Source organism: Podarcis muralis, chromosome 7, assembly GCF_964188315.1.
Source record: "Podarcis muralis chromosome 7, rPodMur119.hap1.1, whole genome shotgun sequence".
Classification (NCBI taxonomy): Eukaryota; Metazoa; Chordata; class Lepidosauria; order Squamata; family Lacertidae; genus Podarcis; species Podarcis muralis.
In genome coordinates, this window is record NC_135661.1 from 75,868,316 (window position 1) to 75,876,944 (window position 8,629).

The following is an 8,629-nucleotide window of genomic DNA, read 5'->3' on the forward strand; positions in this document are numbered from 1 at the left end:
CACTGTCAATATAGCTCTCCTGCATGTAAATTTGCTCCATGATAACTGTACCACTTTCTCACCCTTCTCCCTTCCGGTAAACCACAGAAATTCCAATGCTAGAAGCCAGGTAAGCACTGCCACCCCACCAACGACTGTTGGGAGGGTCTCAATCTTTATCCCCTTTTTTAAAAAAAAAAATTAACAATTTCAACATAACAAATTATCAAAACAAATCATCTTCAATATTTCCCCCCATTTTCCCCCTCCCTCCCCCCTAAGACTTCCCTCAGCTCCTCTCTCTGATTTCTCAACCCATGTTAACTTCTGCATAATGTAAAATTGTATACATCCTTATATTATCTGTCTACTATGTTAACCCTCAATAAATTAGTGTATGTTTATTCAAAACCTGCCAAGGAGTCCAGTTTATTTTGTTGTCTTTTTAAATAATTTGTAAAAGGCTCCCATTCTTCTTTAAAATCACAGTTGTCCTTGTCTTGGAAATGTAAAGAAAAGGACGGGACCTTTTACCATATGTGGTGGGAATGCAGAGAAATTTTTAAAAATTGGGAAATGATATATAATGAGTTGAAGAAAATGTTTAAAATGGCATTTATATAAAAAGAAAAACCAGGAGCATTTTTGTTAGGGATTGTAGAAGACCTGCCAAGGAAAAGAAAGAACTTATTCATGTATGCTACAACAGCGGCAAGAGTCTTGATAGCACAAGGATGGAAGAATGAGGAAACCTCAACGAAAGAACAGTGGCAAGAGAAATTGATGAACTATGCAGAACTGGAGAAATTGACATGCAAACTGCGAGTCAATCTTTATCCCTTTTAACAAATGCATGGTAGAGAGAAATTCAGTTCACGAACCTTGCACAGCTACTGTATTTCCATGGTGGTGGCCTTGCATTTTCTCCCTCTACTTTGACAATCGTTGCTGCCCCTAGCCTAGTGGCAGCACTTAATAATATATCCTTTATAGCCTGCAAGCTCCAGCTTTATTCTGCTTTGGTCAGACCACACCTAGAGTCCTGTGTCAAGTTGTGAGTGCCACAATTTAAGAAGGATATTGACAAGTTGGAATGTGTGCAGAGGAGGGCAACCAAGATAGTCAAAGGGTCTGGAAACCAAACCTTATGAAGAACGGTTGAAGGAGCTGGATGTGTTTGGCCTGAAAAGGAGAAGATATGATAGCCATTTTCAAATATCTAATGGGCTGACCCAAGGAGGATGGGGCAAGCTTATTTGTTCCCTGCTCCTGAAGGTAGGCCACAAACCATTCGCTTCAAGTTACAAGAAAGCCAATTCTGACTAAACATCAGGAAGAACTGTCTGACAGTAAGAGCTTTTTGAGAGTGGAGCAGACTCCCTCAAGAGGTTGTGGACTCTCCTTCCTTGGAGGTTTTTAAGTAGAGGTTGGATGGTCATCTGTCATAGATGCTTTAGCTAAGATTCCTGCATTGTAGGGGGTTGGACTAGATGACCCTCAGGTCCCTTCCAACTCTACAACTCTATGATTCTATGATTCTATTTATATCCTGCCTTTTTCCAAGATTGGGACTCAAGGTGGCTTACACAGATTAAAAGGATGCTGATAAAGAAAACAGAAAAGAGCAATAGTTTAAAAGTGATTAAATTATTATAGAATTTAAACAATACAAAAACGTATTGTCAGGGGCTCAGGAGCAGAGCCACAGGGGAGAGAGGAAATGGAGAGCGAAGGGGAGGAATCTGAGGGCAGCGGAGGGCAGAATGACAGTGACCCGAGAGATTCCATAAGCCTCTCCAGTGAATCAGAAGATTCCCAGAAGGGGGCGCCGATGGCCAGGGCAAGGAGGGTCCCAGGGGGGACGCACCAGAAGCAAGGGGCCAGCGGAGACTCCCAAAGCAGTAGCTGGAGATCAGGACCAGCTTCCCCACCAGAGCGTAGTGGGGGGGAAGAGCCCCATGGATCAGAGCCAGCGTCTCATCCAGCAGGGAGGGAAGAGGAGTCAGGGCTGACCACGCCCCTGTCGGAGAGTGGGGGAACAGAGGGGAGGTCAGACCCAGCTAGCATCCCCGAAGGGGAAAGCAGTGACAGGAGCAGTGTAACGGTCAGGAGGAAGGTGGCAGGCTGGGCGCGCGCGCCAAGTTCAAATGTACAGGCGCGTGGGACAGCAGAAAACCCGGAGTGGGAACCAGGTCCTAAAGCCCGCCGGAGGGAGGGGGAAGACTCAGGAGACTCAGCGTCAGAAGAGTCTAGGAAGGGCAAGACCCCAGCGGACAGGCAGACCCAGAGGAGGAAAGAGCAAAGGAAGAAGTGGAGCAAGGCTAGAGTCTTAAACTGGTTTCTGGGGGGAGGAGACTCAGACGGAGCTTCGGCGGTCTAGAGTTTGAGACGTAGAGCTGCGTGCCGCGGGTGTAAAAGCGAAGCTGAGCTTAAATAAAGACTGTTTTATATAACAACGAACTGGCGTGGGTCCTTTGTGAGCTGGGACCTAGGGCAGCTCTGACACGTATTAATTAAAACACAGCCTGAGCTTTTTAGCAGGACTGTGCTTTTCAACTTTCCCTACTCAACTTTCCCAGTACGGGCCACATGATCTCCTGCAATGATTTTGCAAAGTTTTTTGCAGATAAAATCGCTCAGATTCGGGAAGAAGTAGACTCCACCGTGGGAGCAGGGCCAGGGCGGGAGAGTGCTAGAGTCCTGTCTAGTCAAGTTGTGTGGGATCAATTCCAATCTGTTACCTCCGAGGATGTGGACAGGCTGCTTGGACGAGTGAAGCCAACCACCTGTCTCCTGGATCCTTGCCCATCCTGGCTTATAAAAGCTAGCCGGAAAGGACTGGGCGATGGGCTTCGTGGGGTGGTGAATGCTTCCCTCCATGAGGGAGCCTTCCCAGACCCGCTGAAAGAGGCGGTTATTAAACCGCTTCTTTAAAAACCATCTTTAGATGCGGCCACGATGGCCAATTATCGCCCAGTCTCAAATCTTCCATTCTTGGGCAAGGTGATTGAGCAAGTGGTTGCTGAACAACTCCAGGCACGCCTGGAAGAAGCGGACCATTTGGATTCCTTCCAGTCGGGATTCAGGCCTCATCATGGGACTGAAACTGCCTTGGTCGCACTGGTTGATGATCTCCGGCGGGCTAGGGACAAAGGTGAGAGCTGTTTCCTAGTTCTGCTGGATCTCTCAGCAGCGTTTGATACCATCGACCATAACATCCTTCTGGACCGTCTTGAGGGGCTGGGAGCTGGGGGCACTGTCATACAGTGGTTCCGCTCCTTCCTCCTGGGCCGTGTTCAGAAAGTGGTGGGGGGGATGAGTGTTCAGACCCCTGGGCTCTCACTTGTGGGGTGCCTCAGGGTTCTGTCCTCTCCCCCATGCTTTTCAACATTTACATGCAACCACTGGGAGAGATCATCAGGAGGTTTGGGCTGGGTGTTCATCAGTATGCGGATGATACCCAGGTCTACCTCTCTTTCAAGTCAGAACCAGTGAAGGCGGTGAAGGTCCTGTGTGAGTGTCTGGAGGCGGTTGGAAGATGGATGGCGGCTAACAGATTGACGTTGAATCCTGACAAGACAGAAGTACTGTTTTTGGGGGACAGGAGGCGGGCAGGTGTGGAGGATTCCCTGGTCCTGAATGGGGTAACTGTGCCCCTGAAGGACCAGGTGCGCAGCCTGGGAGTCATTTTGGACTCACAGCTTCTCCATGGAGGCACAGGTCAAATCTGTATCCAGGGCAGATGTTTACCAGCTCCATCTGGTACATAGGCTGAGACCCTATCTGCCTGCAGACTGTCTCGCCAGAGTGGTGCATGCTCTGGTTATCTCCCGCTTGGACTACTGCAATGCGCTCTACGTGGGGCTACCTTTGAAGGTGACCCGGAAACTACAACTAATCCAGAATGCGGCAGCTAGACTGGTGACTGGGAGCGGCCGCCGAGACCATATAACACCGGTCTTGAAAGACCTACATTGGCTCCCAGTATGTTTCCGAGCACAATTCAAAGTATTGGTGCTGACCTTTAAAGCCCTAAACGGCCTCGGTCCAGTATATCTGAAGGAGCGTCTCCTCCCCCATCGTTCTGCCCAGACACTGAGGTCCAGTTCCGAGGGCCTTCTGGCGGTTCCCTCACTGCGAGAGGCCAAGTTACAGGGAACCAGGCAGAGGGCCTTCTCAGTAGTGGCGCCCGCCCTGTGGAACACCCTCCCATCAGATGTCAAAGCGATAAACAACTACCTGACATTCAGAAGACATCTGAAGGCAGCCCTGTTCAGGGAAGTTTTTAATATGTGACATTTTTGTGTATTTTTCATCTTTGTTGGAAGCCGCCCAGAGTGGCTGGGGAAACCCAGCCAGATGGGCGGGGTACAAATAATAAATTATTATTATTATTATTATATTATCACCTTTAAATAAAGAAAGAGGACTTACAGAACTGAGACTGAGAGCCATTTTAAGTAGTGAGGAAAAATACCTCTGTATTTATGTGGAGTGGCATTCCCTCCTGACAGTAAAACTGAAAAACTGCTGTGTCCTGCCTCTCTACCCATTTAAGAAGCCAGGCGCAGGTTTCCTCTGAGACACCCTCTGCTGGTAAACAATCCATTCTTGGTTTCCTCTCCCTTCAGTCCTTTGGTTCCAGCAGCCAAAAATGGATTTTGCTTTTGATTTACGTCTACAGTGGAAGGTACTCTACCCTCTGTCAGCTCCATCATATAATCTAAACTGTGCATCGTTGGGGGGGGGGGTGGAAACATGAAATCATATGCAGCATGTCATGCTTGATTCATCTTATATGACCCTCACTTGTATTGAATGGAAAATATCAACATGCACTGTAAAAACTGAAGTCATATCACTGGTAGGTTGGTGTCTCGCCAACAAAATGCTGGAAGAAGGAGAATAATAAGAATTAGAGCCATTCCAAATGCTCAGGCCCAATCTTAGTCTCAGCTCCTTTATTCTGTTTTTGTCTCCTGTTCTATCTTAGGAGCTATGGGGCACCAGGAGCAGTTTTAAAGGGACCCTGTGTTTTTAGTTATTGCACGCCTCTTAAGAGTCATTATGTGTCTCAATTGGGTTATTCTTGTTTTTATTATGTATTATGTATTATGTATGTGCTTTTATATTGTGATTTTATAATTTGAACCACACTGAGACCTGCGGGTATAGGCCGGTATAAAAGTTGTTGTTGTTGTTGTTGTTGTTGTTGTTGTTGTTACACTGGCTACCACTTAGTTTCCATGCTCACAGTGCTGGTTTTGACCTATAAAGCCTTACGTAGCTCAGGTCTGCAATATTTTTATTTGTTTGGACTACTGCTTGGACTACTGCAATGAGCTCTACGTGCGGCTACCTTTGAAGGTGACCACTACAACTAATCCAGAATGCGGCAGCTAGACTGGTGACTGGGAGTGGCCGCCAAGACCATATAACACCGTCCTGAAAGACCTACATTGGCTCCCAGTACATTCCCGAACACAATTCAAAGTGTTGGTGCTAACCTTTAAAGCCCTAAACAGCCTCGGCCCGGTATACCTGAAGGAGCATATCCACCCCCATCTTTCAGCCCAGACCCTGAAGTCCAGCTCCGAGGGCCTTCTGGAGGGTCCCTCATTGCGAGAAGTGAAGTTACAGGGAACCAGGCAGAGGGCCTTCTTGGTGGTGGCGCCTGCCTGGTGGAATGCCCTCCCATCAGATGTCAAAGAAATAGACAACTACCTGACTTTTAGAAAACATCTGAAGGCAGCCCTGTTTAGGGAAGTTTTTAATGTTTGATATTTTATTGTGTTTTTAATATATTCTGTTGGGAGCCGCCCAGAGTGGCTGGAGAAACCCAGGCAGATGAGCAAGGTATAAAAAATAAAAAAAATATTTATTTATTATTACATTTATATACCACCTTTATCTTCCAAGAATCTTAAGGTGGTGTACATGGTTTTCCTCCTCACCCCCCACCCCCATTTCATCTCCACAAAAATCCAGCAAGGTAGGTTTGGCTAAGAGATTGTGCCTGGTCTGAGGTCACTCAGCTTCATGGCTGAGTGGGAATTCTAACCCTGCTCTCCCAGGTAGTAATCCAACACTCTAACCATTACCTCAATGACCACCTCTCCCCATATGGGGAGACCTTACTGGTTTCATCCATCTTCCTTACCCAAGAAGCTGCCTTTTTCAATAGTGCCCCTCTGTCACCTGTGGAATGCTCTCCCCAGAGAAACATGCTTGGCACCACCACCACCCATGTTAAGGTTCCACGCTAATACAGTGGTACCTCGGGTTACAGACACTTCAGGTTACAGATGCTTCAGGTTACAGACTCTGCTAACCCAGAAATCGTACCTCGGGTTAAGACCTTTGCTTCAGGATGAGAACAGAATTGCGCAGCAGCAGTGGGAGGGCCCATTAGCTAAAGTAGTGTCTCAGGTTAAGAACAGTTTCAGGTTAAGAATGGACCTCCAGAACGAATTAAGTTCTTAACCCAAGGTACCACTGTACCTTTTTTATTCAGTTTGGGAGTTACAGTGAACTGTGTGGTTATTAGCAATGACAATAACTATAATAGATTTAAACTACATGCACCCTTCACCATAAGCTCCCAGGCAGGGGCGGAGGAAAGGGGGTGCAGTGGGGGTGGTCCTCCCCATGTGTCACCACTGGGGGGGTGACAAAATGGCAGACGGCACTCCCCACAAGCCTACAGCACGCCTGAGCTATGCGTCTCTCCTGGGAGTGACGCGGTGGCTTGGGTGCCGCAGGCTCCATACTGCCCCAAACGGTCCACCCGCTGCCTCCCCCCAGCTGTAGGGCGGCTGAGTGGGAGGAGGCAGGCAGACTCCTTGGAGGCCCGACGGAGCATCCTGCCTCAACTCGGGGCAGGGCGCACCGCCCCAGGTGCTCTATCAGCTTGCTCCGTCGCTGCTCCCAGGGTGTGCCACAACAGTGTTAGAAACAAAAACAATCGCAGCTAGAGTGAGTCATGTGGTGGAGCTAATCTTTTAGTGGGGTAGGTAGAACTTGTGCATCTTATTACACTACTGGAGAAGCATTTTAGGTGTTTTTTATGGCACACTGTTTTGAGTTTTCTGGTTTGTAATTGTCATTTTTGCTATTTACATTTCATCTTGATCACTTTTGAGTATAGACTATCAAATGTTATCAGTGATGATGATGATGATATAGTAATGGTTGAAAACCACCTCTATCTGATCTCTGGGGAAAGAACACAACCCCAGAATCTCTGGTTCCAGAATATATTACTCACCTAAGAAGGAGTAAAGGATGCCCCCTGAAATGGCAAGTGCAGCAATGACCCCGAAAACGATGCCAGAAATCATCCCACTGCTCAGCTCCGTCTTGTCATTCTGTGGTGATCTGGTCACTGCACCTTGGATAATGATGGCGACATTTTATTACATTTCTATATCAGACACCTGGCCAAGTTTTCTGGGCGGTTGGCGTAAACAAGGAATTGCAAAATAACACCCACATGAAAACCAGAATAAAATCCCTCGGAAATAAAAGAAAAAGGCCAGGCAAAAATAAAGAAACTCAGACCCCAGCTAAAATCAGCATCAAACACAAGAACAAAAAGCAACTCAAACAGGAGTGGGGAACCTTAGGCCCAGAGCTTCTCTTTCTAGCCTTTCGGATGCTCACCAGATCACAACTCTCACCAGGCCTAAAGAAAATTATAGTGGTTGCCTCAGCCACTTTTGCCTGTGACTATGCGCATCATTGGCATAGGGAACTTAGTAGAGAACCTGAAGCACCCAATGTGATCTCATCGCTTCCTCTGTCAACCTGAAACTTTGCAACCAGCTTCAGCACTGCCTGTCTCATCCAGCGCTTCTGTTTCTATTGAAAGGCAGCTTTTAAGGAAATCGGCACATCTCAGCAAGCAACTTCACTCATGTAAAGAGTGCCAGAGGGAGTGTGTCAGTCCACAATGATTGCGTGGTTGATTAACTGAAGGCATTGTTATGTCAAGGTGATCACTGGAAGCAAAAGGGAAATTGTAGCCCTGACTCCTTGTTTACTTTGGCCCCACCACCCAATTTCCCTTTTTGGCTTTCCCCACTTTTAGCAAGTGCCTTCAGAAGGTCTGCTATAAGGCGATATCAGGATTGTGAAGAGGGCGGCATCCTTTAAGAGTGATTTATTTATTTTTTGTATAAAGTGTCTCTTGCATGGGCTGAATAGTCTAGATGCATGTCTAGGGGAGAGAGGGGCAGATTTAGACTCCCTCAGAGCCAACTCCATAGATTTTCCTTGCCCATGACCAACGGTCTTCTGGAAAGGTTCCCAGGAGAAAGGGGCAGGCAAGAGACCATCTCAATACCTGCTGCTGCTGGACACTTCCTCCCAAACAGAGCCATCCACCATCAACTGCCCTGTGGGAAGGACCCCAGGAGAAAGGTGAAGATAGCTCAGGTCAGAGCATGGTGCTGACCACACCAAGGTTGCAGGTTCAATCCCCATAAGGGACAGCTGCATATTCCTGCATTGCGGGGAGTTGGACTAGATGATCCTCAGGGTCCCTTCCAACTCTATGGAATAAATATGGGTCCTGCTCCAGCTGCTCTTTCCCTTCCCCTCCACAGGATCCTGTCAGAATAATCCCAGGAGAGGATGGGTGTGACGTTAA